This window comes from Tachysurus fulvidraco, chromosome 1, assembly GCF_022655615.1.
Source record: "Tachysurus fulvidraco isolate hzauxx_2018 chromosome 1, HZAU_PFXX_2.0, whole genome shotgun sequence".
In the NCBI taxonomy this organism is placed as follows: domain Eukaryota; kingdom Metazoa; phylum Chordata; class Actinopteri; order Siluriformes; family Bagridae; genus Tachysurus; species Tachysurus fulvidraco.
The window spans coordinates 25,032,204-25,051,803 of NC_062518.1; the positions used below are offsets into that span (position 1 = coordinate 25,032,204).

The following is a 19,600-nucleotide window of genomic DNA, read 5'->3' on the forward strand; positions in this document are numbered from 1 at the left end:
CGTGCACAATGCGAGGCGTGCGAGCGAGAATGTAAATAATATTTGTATTATTAATACGACTTCATCTTTAAAAGCAATATCTTTAAAGGGTTCCTTCTTAATGCTCTTTTAATACATTCATATCACATTCATTTTGTAAGAGATAATCTTTTTGCATGATGCTTTTCTACTTCTTTTTTTGATTCTGGATTATGACTTACATTTTTTTTTCAAAGGACCTGTCCAATCCGTGCAAGAATACGATTTCCTTTCTAGTCATTGAAATGAAACCCTGCATGACAGACCTAAATATATGCGAGAGGGAAATAAAAGCAGAAGTAGAGGAGTGGGGACAGCTGCCAGCTCAGTCTGCAGAGATTGCACCTTCCATGGCAGCTTTAGAAGATAAATAGCCATGGGGTGCCTTTGCCACCTGTATCTACCTCCCCAAGATGAATCACCTGGACCATTTCACTAGTGCTGTCCTAAAACACACAGGGTGCCATGATCTCACTCGCAAACATCACCACACCTTGACCTTCTCCTTTAGAACACAATGAGTCCCTGGAGCCTTTTGCAGCTGCTAAGGTGATGTATCTCTGGCTTGTAATAGTAAGAAAGGGAGCAGCAGAAGGAGACCCAGAGAGTGGCGTTGTCCGGACTTTGACCATCTGTACCTTATTGGTTGTCATTAAGGTTTCTAATTTGGGGGCCGACTTGGGAATTTGCCAAACGAGGGCTGGGAAAATGTCATTACCTGGCTTCTGCTGAGATGTCCTGCACATATTTACATATTTATACACCTTAATTGCCTTTGCTTCACAGCCATGACTTTGGGGCTGAAATCATGAAGGAGAGGAAAACTCGGCATGCTGCCGTGTTTCAGTTATTTTATCTGAAGCCAAATTAGCTTGACTACATTTCCTCTGCAGTAGGACAGCACCAATGAAAGATAAGGGATTTAATGCTAATGCAGGTGCTCCTTATTACCCTCACTGTCCATTATATTAGGAACAGATGTACATCTGCACATTACTGCATTCATCCAGACAGTCAGTCATGTGGCAGCAGCCATGCAGATACATGGCAAAGGCTTCAGGTAATACTCATATCAAACAACAGAATGTGTGTGTGTGTGTGTGTGTGTGTGTGTGTGTGTGTGTGTGTGTGTGTGTGTGTGTGTGTGTGTGTGTGTGTGTGTGTGTGGTGGCTGGAGGTAAACAGATGCACTGGTTTGAGTATTTCAGAAACTGCTGATCTCCTGGGATTTTCATGCACAGTCGTCTCTAGGGTTTACATAGAATGGTGTGAAACACAATGTTGATGAGAGAGAGGTCTGAGAAGAATGGCCAGATTTGTTTGAGCTGTCAGGAAGTCTGTAGTCAATTAAACACTCATTTCATCTAAGCAGAAAAGCATCTTCAGACACATTCGGACCATGAGTTGGATGGACTACAGCAGCAGTTCAGCTACTGTTGGCACAGACTCACTGAAACTGGGCAGCTGAGAATTGGAAAAATGTTGTCTGGTATTTTTCATGCCCAGTTTATGACCATTTTGACCGTGTTTGACCTCAACTCTTGCATTATATAAATAGTGCCAATAAACTCGGAGATAAAATTATACTCGGATATGCATTGACCACTTCGCTGTTAATCGACACTTTCACAATTACATGAAGTCCCCCGAGAAATATTTGCTAAAGGATTTCTGTTCAGCTTGCAAAATATTCTCTCACTCATTCAATCACTTCCTTTCAGTAACCGCTTTATCCTGGTCATGGCCGTTGTAGATCTGGAGCCTGGAGCCTATTCCAGGAATATTAGTTGCAAGGTAAAAAAATTCACACTAGATGAGATGCCAGACCGTTGCAGTGCACCATGCAAACACAACACGCACTTCCTGCATGGTTTAGGACAGGCAGAGGAGAACAGAGGTCCTGGAGGAAACCCATATGAACATGAGGAGAACGTGTAAACCTACCACAGAGACAAGAGCTGGAAAATTGAACTCCTGCCCAAAGATGAATACAATATTGTATGATCATCTTATCTTCACATGTAATATAACCAATAGGCTAAAATCTTATATCACCACTAAATCTAAGGCAACTGTAACTTTCTTGCTGAATATAGTGAGAGGTAGATATCTCTTTCAATTTATTTGATAGATACTAGTATTTCCACCACAATATTCAGGCCAAATGGTGCACATGGCACTTAGATATAAAGAAATACATGAGACCAGTGAGGTTTATACAGACTGTGAAATTACAATGCCTCTGGCACAGACAGAATGCTGACATGTTTGTAATATCATGTCCAGGGAGAGATGATGAATGATATGATGCAAACACTTCAATTAGAACAAAAGGAGAGCTCATTCAACTGTGAGCACATATTACCAGAGTCAACAAGAACTAAGTGCGGCCAGAATGTGCTGTTTCCCACCACAATTGGCCATTTTAATCAAATTCGATAAGGAAAGTGGCCTAATTTAGTTGCTATTGGCCTTCAGTAGACTGTAAGGTGTGGCTCTGGCTTTGATGGAAAAAAATCATGCAATTATACTGGTCTGTATCTGATAAGATTGGAGACCCTGCTAAAGAGGTTTACTAGAAGAAAACAGACTGTATAATAAGTATAATATCTGAAAATTAAGCTTGTCACATCAGTATTAGTATTTACAATAATAACAGTAATAGTACTTACAGGAAACATATGGTATTGAGGAGGCATGTTTGCTTAGCACATTTGCTTCACACCCCCACGATTGGGGGTTTGATTCAAGTATCTGTGTGTGTGTGTGTGTGTGTGTGTGTGTGTGTGTGTGTGTGTGTGTGTGTGTGTGTGTGTGTGTGTGTGTGTGTGTGTGTGTGTGTTTGTAATTCGCATGTTTTCCCTTTGCTTCAAGGGTTTCCTTTCCCTGTCCAAAGACATATGTTGTAGGCTTATTGGCATCTTTGTGTGGGTATGTGTGGGTATGTGTGGGTATGTGTGATTGTGCCCTGCAATTGACTCTCACCATGTCCAGGATGTCCTCCTCTTTGTCCCCTCCCACAGCCCTGTGCAGAAGAAGCAGTACAGAAAATGGATGGCTGGATACGGTATTAAGAGACTGAAAGAGCTTTGGCTGATCATTCTGTGCATTTATGTGGTGGTTTCTATATGTTGTACTAGCATGTATGTGTTTTTTTTTCATGAACATGTCATGAATATGATAGGAACTCTTCCTGTTTGTGTACTGGTATTTTCAGCATGCCTCCTGGGCATTTTTTTATTTTGTGTGCATCTTATCCCAGTGTGTGGTTTATATTTATTCAGTTTCTTTGTAGTATTTGCAAATCCATGCATTTTTCTTGGTCTTATATTTTTCAGTATAATATACTGAATCTTTACATAGTTGCATTTATTTATTTATTTATTTATTTATATAATGGCATTTAAATAACATATAGTTACTTAGAAATCCATTTAAAAGCATTTTGTGATTTATTATAGATTTTGTTTTACAAATAATTTTCCTTTGAAACGTTTTCAAGTGATTATGTACACTTGGGTTTTTGTCTTGTTTTTGACCTTACAGTATTATAAGTTATGAGTACTTATAGTAGACTATACTATTAGATTACTTAGTATTAAATATCCCATAGCTGTATTGTATTATTTTAGTAGTTTTAATTTGGTGATGGCGCACACTTATGTCTTCACAATCTGGCATGAATAATGGAATAATTATAAGCACAGTTGAAGTCACTTTCATCCCATTTTTAAATATATATATTTCTCACTGGGATTTTTAGCTCATTTCAGTTTCTTCAAACTATATATAAACTGAAATTTCATGTTATCAGGTTACATTCTAAATTTCATATTTTACTACATTATAAACTTCTTTTGGATTTATGCCTTTTTTTATTACGTAGGTGTGAACCATTAAACTTCAGCTGCTGAAAGTGCAATAATGCTCATGCAATAACAGATGAGTGAAATAATATGCCGTTTACCCGTTTCAGTCGACTGTGAATACTACAAGCAGCTGATGGAAAATCCTCATGTCATTCTGAATAATAAAAGCATTTCAAAAAGTAATCTGAGTAGCACAGATTTTCTTTTCATTATTTAAAAAAAAGAAGTGCATGGCAAGCCTTGTAGGTTAACTTTAAACTAAAAGAAGACCAAAAAGAATTTGTTCATTAAAAATAATATGCTATAAAATCTTTTATTCCCAGAGCACTGCACTCTACTTTAACTACTTTTAAAATGTCTCTCTGTAGTCTAACATATAAAAGTAAAGCCTTGAGGGGATGAAGATATAATGAGGCTAAAATGTTTGTTTTAAGAGACAAAAAAACAAAGACAGCCCTTATATTTTCTTTGCCTGCACTTATATATGCACTTTATAATGGAATACTCCAGAGCTTTTGCACATGAAACTCTATCCGCCACATCCAGTCTAGCATCTCTGTGATTACTACAGTTTCAACACAATCTCTGTACTGAGAAAAGAAAAAGAAAACCCAATTACATTTTTAATGAAAGCCTAAGGGCAGTTGTTGAATTCCAAACGTTGAAACAGTAGATGATGCAAGATCAAAACTTCAACCATTGCACCATAACAATCAGGATGAGACACACATCAGAGAATTTCTTCAAATTCCTGTTAAGTTTTTAGACATAGGAACAGATGCTGTTTCTTACCATTTAACAATAAAATGTTTGATTCGAATACGGTATTCGGAATACCATTGAGAATAATATGAAACGGCTATCTCTGGTAACGTTAGCTGTTAGCTGTATGAATGTTGACTTATTCAACCAAACAAAGACAAAAGGTGGTATACTGTATTCATAACTTCATAAAGAGGACACTTCACGTTATCTCGTCCCCCCAACAACACTCTCAGGGGACAAGAGGTCTTAAAAAGTTTTCGGGAAATGTTGTGGGCGTAAATAATGCTAACGCTAGCAGTCTTGTATTACGCGTGTTTGATTCTGGTCAGTAAAAACCTTTAGTATTGCATTTGACACGATGCTACCCTTCTAAAATTCATACACTAGGCCGCATAGTGAAGTACAGCTAAGTATGGTGACCCATAGTCAGAATTTGTTCTCCGCATTTAACCCATCCAAAGTGTACACACACTTTTTGCTGCAGTGCTTGGGAAGCTGGGTGGGGGGTCTCAGTGCCTTGCTCAAGGGCACCTCAGTCATGGCCGGCCCCAGACTCGAACCCACAACCTTAGGGTTAGAAGTCAGACGCTCAACCCATTAGGCCATGACTTCCTGCCATAGTGAATATGTAGTGAGTAAGTAGTGAGTAAGTATGTCACTCGCTCACATTTACATAATGTGAATATGTCATTTAGAGACATTTAGGATTTTTCAAAAGGGGCCTCAGTAAAAATTGTGATCTTGGTTTCGGCCCCTACGTGACCTTTAGATACATAAAAAACATGGCAGACATTTTCAGACAATTCAGTATGAATTGATATTTGCCAGGGGTCAGAAGCAATTGTTCAGCTTAGAAAATTTGACTAAATCGTTTTGGGAGAAAACTGTTTCTCACTTCCATTACACAGCTTTAGCTTCAAGGCTAAAACTCTCTCACTCTCCTTCTCTTTGTATTTCCCCACCCATTATGCTGCTCAGCCAATCACAGCGCAGTGGGCGGGGCTCTATCTCTCGCCCGGACAGAGCGCTTTGAAAAGAAAGAGTTGCTTTCCCGCTCTCGGAGCTGCGCGCGCTTGTGGAGCTCGAGCAGGGATGGACTGTAGGCTGTATATATAAGGTTTTGTACAGAGTGTTGGATTGACGCACGGGAAGCACTGAGGCTTTTCCTCAGTAGGAGGCAGCTCTAAGGTGGATAACGCTCGCGCACCGAGGAGAGCCATGCTCCCAGTGGATTTATTCTTTTTTCCACCTTGTGGTCTCGTGCGGATCTGTGTTTTTCCCCCGCGCGTGCGATCTTTACGCTGCCTGCACACTTCAAAGGAAAACTTTAAAGATCTAAAGTAAGCCGGTGTAACTGCACGTGAGCTTATCGGCGTGTCGTGATTGCGCAATAAGCGTCACACAGCTTGTCATGATCATGACCGGATTACCTTTTCTGCAGCTGACCTTTTTCCCCAGCCCGTAGAGGATGCTGATGCTGATGCTGATGAGGAGGTGCTGAAAAGGACAGCGTCCATCCCGTTAAACTAGCCTACTTAATCCAGGAGTGGGGCAAGATCTCTACCTGTCATTCCAAGCTGAAGGAAAACGCACAGAGCAGAGACAGGAGTGCAGTTTGGGTATGCATGCTTCTTCTACACACGGATGCTCTAGATCAGACATCATCAACCTCTTTCCAGAGTTTATGACCACAATCCAACACACCTGCTCCAGATAATCAGATTACATGATTAGCTGGATCAGATCAAACGGATTGGGCTTTGGAACTCTCTAGAAACCTGCTTGATGATCTCTAACAGCTTATACTGTAGATTGGTGTGAATAATGAATCTAAATGCTTAGTTCTGTGTATCTTCCACCGGGATTCGTTTCATTTCATTTTTACAAGATACGTAGTATGGAAATAAATGCTACAGCATGCTACAGGATGATAGATCTACAATAATGGGGTTAGACATCCCTGCCGTAGATCTGCACACCCCTTAAATACAAATCTTTAGTTATCTGATACAGCTAATAGGAATAAAGATCTTGGTGCGTAGAATTAGGAAGGCGACGCTGGAGATCTTGGCTATCTCAGGCCATCTGTCTATTTATCACCAGGAGGGAAGATCTCCTGAAGCAGAGTTAGTGACCGCTGACCTAGATCTTGGATCTCAAGCCTAAACACATCTCATTAAACAAATAACTGAATCATAATCATTGCATTGATTTCATGAAGGTGTCAATTTTTAATATTAACGTAGCTCCTTAAAGATTTAAGAGCCTGCGGTCTGGGTTATACACAGAACATACATTTAAATCATGAACATTGTATGCGATTTCAGCTCTATATTAGCAGTATCTTCAGAAGCTAATTAAAGTTTGCGACATGTTTGCTGGTTGTGTTTGCTACTGTGTTGTCTTTGCTACTGTGTTGTCTTTGTCTGTTCTTCATTGCTGTTTGCTTTCATAATATTTAGTCAAGGGATTAAGTTGTTCAGGTGCATTGCTAAGAAATCCATCATAAACGTTTGAAATCAGACCGCGGTGATTGGTTTGTTTTAAGTTGTTTAGGCGTTTGTGACGGCAGTGTGTGTGTGCATTTCAAATCACTCTTTGTGCCCAGTTGACGTAGATGAGAGCCAGTCAGTCACAGTTCATACAGAGTTTAATTAGGCATGTAAAATTATCATTTGTACAGCAGTGTGACAGAATGTGTTTATGTTGTTAACACTGAGGCTTGTCTAATCAGTTTTCGTAACTAAGGTATCAGGGGTCAAGGGGGCATTTTTCTTCTTCCCAGTGTCTCATTAAGATAGATTTGGTTTCAACTGCTAAGGCATCCTCGGGCTAAATTGAGAACTCGCCTCTGAGGGTAATTCTCCTTGCTTTGAGAGTTGCTCTCAATACAAGGAGAGCCTCTGGCTTGGCTTTCTACATGTTTTTTTTTCTTCCTACTTTTATTTTGGAACCTATATAGATGAGGGCACTTGAGCACAGGCAGTGCAAAACTGCCCCACAGATCCTTGAGCTCTCAGGGTAAAATATCCTTGTGGTGAGGCTTGGCCAAAAGCCCAGGCATTGCCAGGAAGGAGAGAAGGAGCAATGTGTAAATGTGTCTCTTCTCTTGTCTTCTCGCCCCTTGTTTTTTTCCCTCCATTCATCCGAGGCCACAGGCATTGCAGCACCATAGGAGGGGTTAAAGCATGCACTCTGTAGGATCACACATGTATGTTAATCTTCTTTCCTCAGATCTGGCTGAGACAGACAAGGAACAGATTGGCATTTCAATCGGAAGAGGAGCAGGTGTTTAAAGCTCTTTTACCTCCTCTGCAAAAATAAAGCAGCTTGCTTATTATTTAATCCGGCGTGGGATTGCATAAGCTCCTCACTGTTCTCTCCTTTGCTCTTTCTCGCTGCGAATAAACAGTAGGGTTCGTTTTATAAAGCAGCTTCTTTGTGAAATGGTGCTTTCCATAGCTCCCAAACATGCTACATCAGGATTTGCCTCTATCCGCAAGCAATAATAAAATATCTACAAGCAGATAGTTTGAAACACTTTTGTGTATAACTAGATGAAGAAAAGGAGTAATGTCTTACTGTACATGGTTAGTTTTCAGACCCTCATGCATAAACTGTTTAGAATGAATGCATCTATCTATCTATCTATCTATCTATCTATCTATCTATCTATCTATCTATCTATCTATCTATCTATCTATCTATCTATCTATCACATTTTTATACGTACAGATTATTGTCAGATTTATTGCACATCCTTCTTTAGCCTACAGAGGGCGCTTGAGACAAAAGATGACGCATGCATTACCATGCAGCAGCAGCAGTACATTATTATTCTCAGCCCTTTTACAGAGACCGTATACCACAGCAAGCCCACACGAAAAAGGATAAGGACAGCTTCCCGGATAGGATGGCTAAACATGGCCGAATGATTATCTGTTTCGTATATTGATCTGGATAACAGAGACAGCTCTACTGAGAGCTTTACTTGCCATCCAAATGTGCAATTGATTTCCAACACTACTGCCAGAAGAGATTCAGTCCACGTTAGATGATATGCTCCGTATTCTCACCTTCGTGCTGGGAACTCCTGACACAGCTGAATGAGATTCAGCACTTCGATTCAAAACTGAATGAAAGTGAATGCAGAATAGCATGAGGAACTCAGAACGGTCCTTCCTGCACCCGAGGGCATGCAGCTGAGGGCTTGTGTGTATGGTGTGTGTGTGTGTGTCCAGGTGTCTAGGTGCACTATGAAGTTGAAACATGAAACATGAGACATGAAACATTGACAAGGAACAGTAGAACCCGGCAGAAACACGATTTACGGCAGAACCCTCTGTAAATATAACAATATTGTAGTTACTGGTGAATGTAAAATGTGTAAATTTGCAATTCTGCACATTCTCATCGATTAGGAAGAAATGGCATGATCCTGGACTATTGCTTGATAAAATTGATAAAAATAAATCCTTTTATTAAAAATGTGATGCTATGCAAACCCGTGCTAAATAGATAATATCATTCCTTTAAGTCACGGCATACAGGTCATTAAGTGGACTCTCTTTAACACTAAAAAACAAGAGTTTATTGAACCATGAATGTGGCCAGAGGTCTGGACTGCCTGCACAGCAATAACACAGTATAGGATTATAGAGAATAATGGTGTGTTATATGAAAGTATTGTATTCCATGTGCCTTGTTGTAACTGTCCCTCATTTTTATTATTATGAGCGAATACTAGATTTAATAATCTTGATGCGGGTTAGTCTAGAAATAAGTCAAACAAATCAGTATCAAATTTGTTTACAACGTTACGACCACAGAAGCATCTGCTTGGTGCATAAAGTAGCAGTTAACCTGAAACACGTTACCAATTCGTCTGAATCTGTGTTTTATTTGGATAAGTATGACATGAGATATGAGATATAGAGTAGCTGAGCTCATCCGATCTGAAAACTGCTTCTGCTTCACTCACCTGAGATTATCATGACATTCGTGGCCATGATGTGCTGCTGTAACCGCCTCAAGAACAAAGAAATCCAACAGACACGTGTGTGGTACTAAGCCAGGGATGTGTGAAGTCGAACACACCTAGTGATCCTGTAACTGATATTGTAAGTGACAAGCTCAAGGGGCTGAGGATTATGTGCAAACTAAATGACAGCGATAAGAATCCTCGCATACACATAGAGCCCTTGGGTGAATTATGCATATTCAATGTCAAAAATCATCTAAAGGCAAGAAATTTATTTATTCTTTAAATCTTGCTCAATGCTCTTACAGTACGTTGTAGCTCAAAGAAAGGATTTGTTTTGTCCATTTGCATGCTTAATTAGATATTCATAGAGAAATGTGATCAGTGTGAACTGCTCTGAACTTTCTTGAGTAAACTAACTGAATGACCAGAGTGTCTGGGTTTATATATATATATGTATGTATGTATGTATGTTGGTGATGAGCAATGGACTGTATGTCCAAATTCCTATTATTCAGTAGTTACACAGTAGGTGAGACATACAGTACCTGCAGAAACTACTGCTTCTGCTGAGATTCTGCAGTAAAACAATGGACAATGTGCTATACCATAAGGCAATGGGACTGACACAGAAGAGCTGAGTGTAACTGGTGTAGATATTTAACCTTGTTGCTGCACTCTTTAATAACACCTGACAAAACTGTTCATTTCTTGAGGGTTTTTAGAGTTGGATCATTCTCGGGGCACGAGAACTCTAAGAATTTTACAAAAGCACACTAGTGTAGATTTTTAGTCCTTAGTAGTTGACAAGAAAACATTTTCGATTAAATCTGCAAGCAACTAAGTAAATTACCAAGTAAAGCATGTGAATTAAATCAGGAAAACAGGTAAATAAATAAGCATTAGTCTGCTATTTTTCTCTCCTCAATTATCAACTATAATGTCATATCATGAATTACCGTCTGAATTATGATTTTAATGAATAATTAGGAATTATTATCAGTGGTATCTGTGGCCCGAGCAGTACACAATTGTTTGCTGTAGATACTGACACAGAAAAGACCCTTTTGGATGCATTGCACGAGTTTAGAATAAAATTCTAAACCCATAATTACGACATAAAAGAACATTGAAATAATTTTCCTGTTAATTTCAAAGTAAACTTAGAGGTAATCGTTACTTTTCTTGGTAAGCCCCTTTAATACGTGTCCAGTAGGTGTGCAAAGGGTAATTACCGGCTACACGTGTCTAATAGAATTTTTTTTTCTTTTCATGACGGCCACTTCCACTTGCTGTGGAAAAAAGGAAATAAATTAAGATCAATTAGTGTGAGCTGTTTGTCTACCAAGCGAGAGCCAAATTACTGCACCGGAAGATTAAATTAAAGGCTTCGTGTTGGTTATCGTATAGTGTACTAAGCCATTCATTAGATAAGCTCGAGTAGCCTACAATCTAATTTGAATGGAGGATTCCTGTTCACTTAATAGAGGGGACTGTTCATTTAAATAGATTGAATAATTCCCTGTCCAAACTTTAATAAATGCACTATAATAAAAAATACACATCAATTACCTACTCTATTCAGCTGATGTACTTGACAAGGAAATAATTCTAGCCCAGCTCGACTGATCTCACTCACTCCTAACCCCTGCATTCCAGCTTTAATTTTTTTGTTACAAGAAACTCGGTTCAAATATATGTCAAGATTCATGAACTGCCGCACCTCTTACTTCCTGAATGCATGGTAACCACTGGAAACTCTTACAACATTAATTATATTCACAATATAATAGATTTCAGTAATAATAATTATAATAATCATATACTGTATTGCAATGTGGTGGGCACGGTGGCTTAGTGGTTAGCACGTTCGCCTCACACCCAGTGTTGTAATGTAACGGAGTACAAATACTTCGTTACTGTACTTAAGTAAAAATTTCACGTATCTGTACTTTACTTCACTATTTAAGTTTATGTCAACTTTCACTTTTACTCCACTACATTTCCTAGAAAAAATGTATACTTTTACTCCGCTATATTTCCACTAAGCATCTTCGTTACTCGTTACTACAAAATAAAATCAGAAGAAATGTGTGCTCCTACATTGCATTACGCACGTCTGCACGCTCTACGGAGAAGCGTGGTCAGAGCTGGAGGCGTTTATTCGGCTGAAACCCGCAAATACGACAATCAAAAGCAGTGAAATTTCACTAAACTTATTACCAGAGTTGTAGCACAAACAAAATATTGATGCAAACAATCCATTCAATACTAAATAAAAATAACATTTATAGATTTGGTCTTTGTCTTGTGAATATTTGTTTATTAATGACTGCATTCATTGGACACACTGTTTGTAGAGAATTCACACATACATGAACTGATTTGATTCAAGACTTTTGCCATTTAATAATACCATAACTTTTGGCTTACTATGTAGTCATATAATATATAATATAAAACTCTTCTTGTTTTAAATTCTCACTGAGGGCTAAACCCCCTAAAGATGAAACCCTAGAACCGCCCCTGCTCTTATGCCTACCGAAAATCACTGAGATTTTACTTTTTACTTTTACTTCAAATACTTAAGTACATTAAATATCAGAAAAATACTTTTGATACTTAAGTACAGTAAATATCAGATACTTTAAGACTTTTACTTGAGTAATATTCTAAAAGGTGACTTTCACTTCTACCAAAGTCTTTTTCTAGTACGATACTTGTACTTTTACTCAAGTATTGCTTTCTAGTACTTTATACAACACTGCTCACACCTCCAGGGTTGGGGGTTCGATTCCCACCTCCGCCATGTGTGTGTGGAGTCTGCATGTTCTCCCCGTGCTTCGGGGGTTTCCTCCGGGTACTCCGGTTTCCTCCCCCGGTCCAAAGTCATGCATAGTAGGTTGATTGGCATCTCTGGAAAATTGTCTGTAGTGTGTGAGTGTGTGAGTGAATGAGAGTGTGTGTGCCCTGCGATGGGTTGGCACTCCGTCCAGGGTGTATCCTGCCTTGATGCCCGATGACGCCTGAGATAGGCACAGGCTCCCCGTGACCCGAGAAGTTCGGATAAGCGGTAGAAAATGAATGAATGAATGAATGAATTTTATAAAAATTTAAAAAGTTTCACTTGAAGCACTAAGATTATAAACAGCCTAAAAAAATTGTCACTGCGGCAGCGTTCATATCTTTATTTATTTACACCCACAGGCTCCCCGTGACCAGAGGTAGTTCGGATAAGCGGTAGAAAATGAATGAATGAATGAATGAATGAATGAATATATTGAAATATGTATGAACCATGTATTATAGTCTATAAAATAAGTATTGAGGAGGCTGTCTAGGCATGCAATAAATTCATTATCATTGTATAAATCTAGATTTGTCGATAATTAATAAAATCTGCATATAATCTTTCTATTTGTGTGTATTAAATACACATCCACACCCACACACACCCACACACACCCACATACATACACACACATATATATATATATATATAAATTTCACTGGCGATTAACATAAATCATAGATTTAAGCGTGTTTCATACTGAATAAGCGCTAGTGCACTCTACACATCCCAAGAGGCCATTGCTTTAAGGAATCATAAAGAATTTGACCTCTGGGTTAAGGCTAGTCTTTTAGTCATGCTTTATAATAAAAGGGTGTGTAGAGAGTGCAGTGGAAATGGTAGTGTGACATACTGACTGAACTGAGAACAGTACAATTATTTGTACATTTGTAACATTACAAATCCTTTATCATCCATACCACAGTAGTACATACAGCATATACACCACATCATATGTAGTACAGTATATAAAATAGATTTTCCTTATTAATTGTATAAAATTATATATCACAATGCCCATGACTATATTGTCATCTAATAAAGTACACCACATCTTTTTGTTTTATAAGAGTTCAGCCAAGAAATGGAATAAAATAGAATGAATAAATAAAAACCCGTTGCATACAAAGGTCCAGGACTGAATAGTAAAAGCATTTACATGAGGGTTAATATAAATAATATAAGTCTGTGCAATGCAGCTCCACTTTCTTGGCTATTGTCTCTGGGCCTGGATGTAATTTCTTGTCTGATGAGCTTTCTTTAGCTGAATAATTTACATGAATGCATGGGATCAGTTCAACCTCATCAGAGAATCTGCTACAAAACACTGGCTCATGTTTACATCAGCTACTTTGGTTTGGTGCAAAACCTTTCCAAAGCTGTTCTGTATTCTTCAGCCAGTATGACTACAGTGTATAGTGCGTTAAGCAAATCATCTAAAATTGACTCACATTAATTATATAGCAAATATAGAACATTAGATGAACAGATAGAAGACTTAAATGAATGCCAGTTTTCAGGCATAACAAAAATTGTTATCCTAATCACCCAGAAAGCAATTCAGTGAACAATGCTGTTCACACGTAACACCTTTTTAAGCCATTTAAAGTCGTAAGCAGGGGTGATCATAGTACCAAAACTGTGATATAGTTACGTACAGTAGTTATCATTCGTGTAGTATGATATCTAGGCTATATTCGTTCATTCTAATTGTAAATATGTTCCCACTCTGCTTTGTTACTGTAATTGTTGAAGCATGTCTGTTCAAAGCAGCCCAGTTCCGTGTTAAGCTCTTTTCCGGTGCAGATGTGACAGTGTGATATCAGGTATGTGCTGCCATATTTACTCGTTGACGGTGTGTTACACATCGTAGCATGAAGCTTCCTTGCCAGCTGCGGTCACGAGGCCGAGGGGAAATGATTCATTTGATTGGAGGCTGGGATCAAAGGCCCAGAGCAAACTCAACGCGATGAGAAGCTGATATCAAGAGGGGTCTACACCAATCAAGTCAAGCAGCAGGGCCATTTCCCTGGATTTTAATTGGCTCCTGGGCACCGGGTGGCCTTTACACACTACACACAAGAAGAGATGGAAGCCATTACCCATGGTGACAGGGTTGCCACCTCCACTACAGATGATTGCTCACTATAGACTGTTATATGGGCAAACACAGATAGATAGTGCTTTCTTTTTCTGCATTCTGATCTATACAGATACTGGATGTCTATTATTTTTAGGATTATTGTAGTATTTAATTAATTTATTTTAATTTAGTTTTTTGTCACGGACACGGGATACAACAGACCCAAACGCAGGATAGCAAAAATAAACGGGGTTTAATAACAAAAGAACACGAAACATGACAGAGACAGGACAAGACAACAGTAGACAACAGTAGATTCAGCACTAAGGCAACGCGACACAGTTAAATAGACAACGGTGATCACAATAGGAAACAGGTGTGTGGAAACGGGAGGAGCAGACAAGGGCAGGGCAGACACGTGACGAACAAACAAATGCACGTGGCCAAAGTCCGGGCTGAGTCCTGACAGTTTTACACTCTCTGTTTTTTATTTGTTTGCTTTTTTGTGTGCTACAACTATTGGCATCCCTCAACGTTGTTCTTAAATTCCTAGGATTTAAAATAAAATGGCGTTTATTATAGGAAAGCCAATAATCACCTTTAATGTCTGGAGCAATGGATAAAACACAGACAGATACTGCAAAAATGGAACAACACAAAAAAGGACTCACACAGAAATGTTTCAATATAAGAAGAAAAAAAAAACTAATCAGGAGACTAAACTAAAAAGAGACACGCAAATGATAAAACGGGTGGAGACACAACCAGGATGTGAGAACAAAGAAAGTCACAAGCCGTGCACGTTGTGCTGGGAAATGTGGCATGCACCGAGCGGATCTGTGACAAGCTTGTTCCCATTTACATTTTCACTTTTTAATTAAAGTAAAAGAAAAAAAATGGGGTTATCCATGACTTTCTGCTACACTAGGGTATACATATGAGGTGAAACAGGATAAATTCCCTTAGTCAATCACCAAGAGAATAGACAAATGAAAGGAGACAACAGTGTGTTGACCTTCACAAATCAGGCGCTGCCTACCAACAATATCACAGGCCTGAAAATGCCCATAACCGCTGTGAAAGGTATAATTAAGACGTTTAAAACTACTGCAGCTGTAATGAACCTACCTGGAGGAGGATGAAAGTGCATTTTGCCCACATGCACAGTGAGGAAGATGGTTAGACAGGCAGATATTTTCCCAGGGATCACAGGGAGGTCTGCATAATAGAGTAGCATCTGTAAACAAGTCTACAAATTTAGAAACACCACCTCAATCCAACCATCTGTTTCTGTCTCGCTTATGCTACACAGGGTCTCAGGAAGCTTGGGGCCTTATCGCAGGGTTCTTGGGGCAGGGTACACCCTAGACAGGGTGGCAACCATTGCAGGGCACACACTCACAAATGCAAACACTGCAGACAGTTTAGTCATGACAGTCAGCTTATAACACGTCTTTGGAGTAGGGAGGAAACCGAAGTACCTGGAGGAACCCTCAGAAACCAGGAGAAGGACCTGAAACCCCAACTCATCCTCAGGCGTACAGTATAGAGATTGTGTCAGCTCTAGTTGTGTTCAGTTTCATGAAGATCTCAAAGAGAAGAGGCCAACCCTGTGAGGATCCTGAAGCATCTAGAGATGTACCAGCTCCAGTTGTGTTCTACTGTACATCATGAAGATTTCAGACATTAGAGGAGAAGTTTTAGATCTTTTGAGGATTTTGAGGAGAACAAACTCTTAATCAATAGACAAAAATAACAAATCTCCATCAGTGAGTATTTGAAGGCTTCAGCAAGAAAGAGTTGCTGTATCTAAAATGAACTTGATAATGAGCTAATTTATGAGTTATGAGTTTATGAGACTGGTTCCTCTCAAGAGTTCTTCCTTTTATTATTTAAGGGCGTTTTCATTGTTAAAAGCGCTACACAAATAAAATTGAATTGAATTGAATTAAATTCAGGAAGTTTGAGGGAAATGTGGTAGCCCTTATGCCCCTTTGCCCACCTCAAACACCACCTACATACAGCAGCAAATAAAATTTAGTTTAAGGCATGCTAGAAAAATGCAGCGTGGTACAATTTCCCCAAAATGGTTTTCCCCAAAAAGCTTTTAAATCTGTGTTAGCATGCATGGCATCATGGACTATATGAAGACGGAATGGAATGGAAAACATTATTGATTTTTTTGTGAGTTAAAAAGACAGCAGGCTCGGTAAGAACAACACTCAGTAAACAAAGAAAAGTAGACTCTAACATGTCCCCATTATATGAAGAAGAAGCATTTCAGTACAGTGTTAAGTGGATGTCTAAATTGTGAAAAAAAAAAGTCAGAATTGTCACAGTTACATTTCTTATTTCTCTGTACCACAAATGGGCTTCCATAAACATGGCATATGAGAAATATATGATTATGCTGATATTTTCCGATACATTTTTCTCCACCTTTACGTTTTCCAGTTATTCTGTTCGCTGCCATACTGGACAATATGAGATATTAAATGAACGATATCGATATGAAAAATAATGTTTTTTTTCTTTATTTATTTACTGTTCTGTATAATTAATATTCATAGCACTTTTAACAATGCACATTGTCTCAAAGCAGCTTTAAGATCCAATTAATAATTAATTAATTAATTAATGTTATCTCTAACATTTATCCCTAATGAGCAAGTCGGAGGTGATGGTAACAAGGAAAAACTCCCTGAGATGATATGAGGAAGAAACCTTGAGAAGAATCAGCCTCAAATGTGAACCTCATCCTCATATCAGTGACACTGGACAGGAAGTAATGTTACAAGTTTGTAGTTGAGTACAATTAAACAACCAAGAGCTCATGAGGAACTGAGCTCACCATAGGCTTGATGGTTCAGTGGTTAAGGCTTTGGGTTACTGATCAGAATGTCAGGGGTTCAAGCCCACAAGCTGCTGAGACATCAATGTTGGGTGAGCAAGGTCCTTATCCTCACCTGCTCCAGGGACGCCGTACTATAGCTGACCCCAGGCGCAACAGTACAAAAATGGTGTGACAGATGATTAGCGACTGTGTAAGTGGTCAACCACACAAAATAGACATTTCTCCAACTCAAACAGCCTTTCTAAGCTATATAAAATATGACATTACATTGGCACACTTTCATTCTGGCTACATTTTATGAATATTTGTCTTTCTAAATCCTAAATCTTCTTCAGAGGTCCATTTCATGATTATTTTTCTAATTATTATTGTATCAGTTTGCCTCATTTTATTTTCCAGTTCATTAGCAGTGGAATAATCAGCAGAAGTGATTGATAGCCATACTTTATCACACAGACAGAGGAAAACATCATATTACTCAACCAGGTTTTGCCACATTCCTTCGGATGATAGCGAGAGAAGATAAAGGAATATGATTAGCCAATTTCAGTTCCTTTGTGTTATGCCTTTTTTTTTTGGCACTGTTAAACTTAACTATGAAGCTATGATAACCAATGAAGTAGCTAAAACATCTCTGAAGATGATTATTGCACTTTTATATATTTGTTATTCTTCTATTCTTCTATAAATCCATACTTACACTATGTACAGTACAGACCAAAAGTTTGGACACACCTTCCAAAAGTTTGGACACACCACCTTTTCAACAGGACAATGACCCCAAACACACCTCCAGGCTGTGTAAGGGCTATTTGACCATGAAGGAGAGTGATGTGGTGCTGCACCAGATGACCTGGCCTACACAGTCACCGGACCTGAACCCAATCGAGATGGTTTGGGGTGAGCTGGACCTCAGAGTGAAGGCAAAAGGGTCAACAAGTGCTAAGCATCTCTGGGAACTCCTTCAAGAAGACCATTTCAGGTGACGACTTCTTGAAGCGCATCAAGAGAATGCCAAGAGTGTGCAAAGCAGTAATCAAAGCAAAAGGTGGCTACTTTGAAGAACCTAGAATATGACATATTTTCAGTTGTTTCACACTTTTTTGTTTTGTACGTATATATTTCCACATGTGTTCATTCATAGTTTTGATGCCTTCAGTGTGAATCTACAATTTTCATAGTCATGTAAATAAAGAAAACTCTTTGAATGAGAAGGTGTGTCCAAACTTTTGGTCTGTACTGTAAGTATTTATGAACAGAATAGTAACAAACATACCATCATTTTTTAAAGAGTGAATTTTGGAAATTTCTCTGTACCATTAAGTACAGAGAAAAAGTAAAGTTATAAATTCTCATGAAGTTAAAAGAAAATTAAACATATGTCTGAGATTAAACTGAAGCAAACAAATGGAAATAAATGGAATTCAAATGAATTACAACATAGACCCAAGGATTTAATGGTACAGAAATACATTTCCATGATATATTTTCATTTGTCAGATGCTTTTATCTTGAGGTTTGTGTGGGACCCAGAAGCTAAGCAGTTTTTTTTTCTGTCATAAGCCTATAATTAGAAAAATGCATGGTGCTACATAACAGAGAAACCTTTAAGCACCTCTACAAAATACCTTGAGAGAAACTTACAGCTTTACCTCAAAGTGCTGACACTGACTGAATTCTTTTATATATATGTTAAATAGAAATCCTTTATTATCAGGACCATGTTAGCTCCACCATCCTATAGCTAATGCGAAGGACTTGTTACTACAGAAACAATAATGTGTATTAGTAATAATGTTTAATAAACATGTCATTTGTCATGCAGTTATGCAGTACTATACGGTACAGCATAGTCGAGTAGTTATAGTTATAGTTATATAATCGCCTTCTGACCAATCAGATTTTAGCAGCATGAAGTGTCTTGTTCTACAGCTTGTATACTGTGACAGCTGATCGTACAATACACTCCTTATCCTAATTAACAATTGCCCTGCCCTTCCTGTCTGTGGTCTGGATTTTAAAAAGGGCAAACATGACAGGCACGTTATGGTTTTGTTGTATCAGATTTCTATAAAATGACACAAAGGAGATCCTGAAATGTCAGGCCTTGCATTATTTGTGACTACATCTTTTGACACCATTCATTTCTACTCTTAGAAGTGCTGGGTCCTTATAGAAA

General features: G+C 38.6%; 1 protein-coding gene across 1 annotated transcript in view; it reads left to right on the top strand.

Annotated features, from left to right (window-relative positions):
- Positions 1 to 5,685: 5,685 nt before the first annotated feature.
- The window catches only part of brinp2 (bone morphogenetic protein/retinoic acid inducible neural-specific 2), a 122,656-nt gene continuing 108,741 nt past the window's right edge, over positions 5,686 to 19,600 (top strand). Inside the window, exon 1 of the mRNA XM_027178827.2 lies at positions 5,686 to 6,271. The gene's annotated coding sequence lies outside the window, so the exon portion shown is untranslated. The remainder of the gene's footprint in view (positions 6,272 to 19,600) is intronic.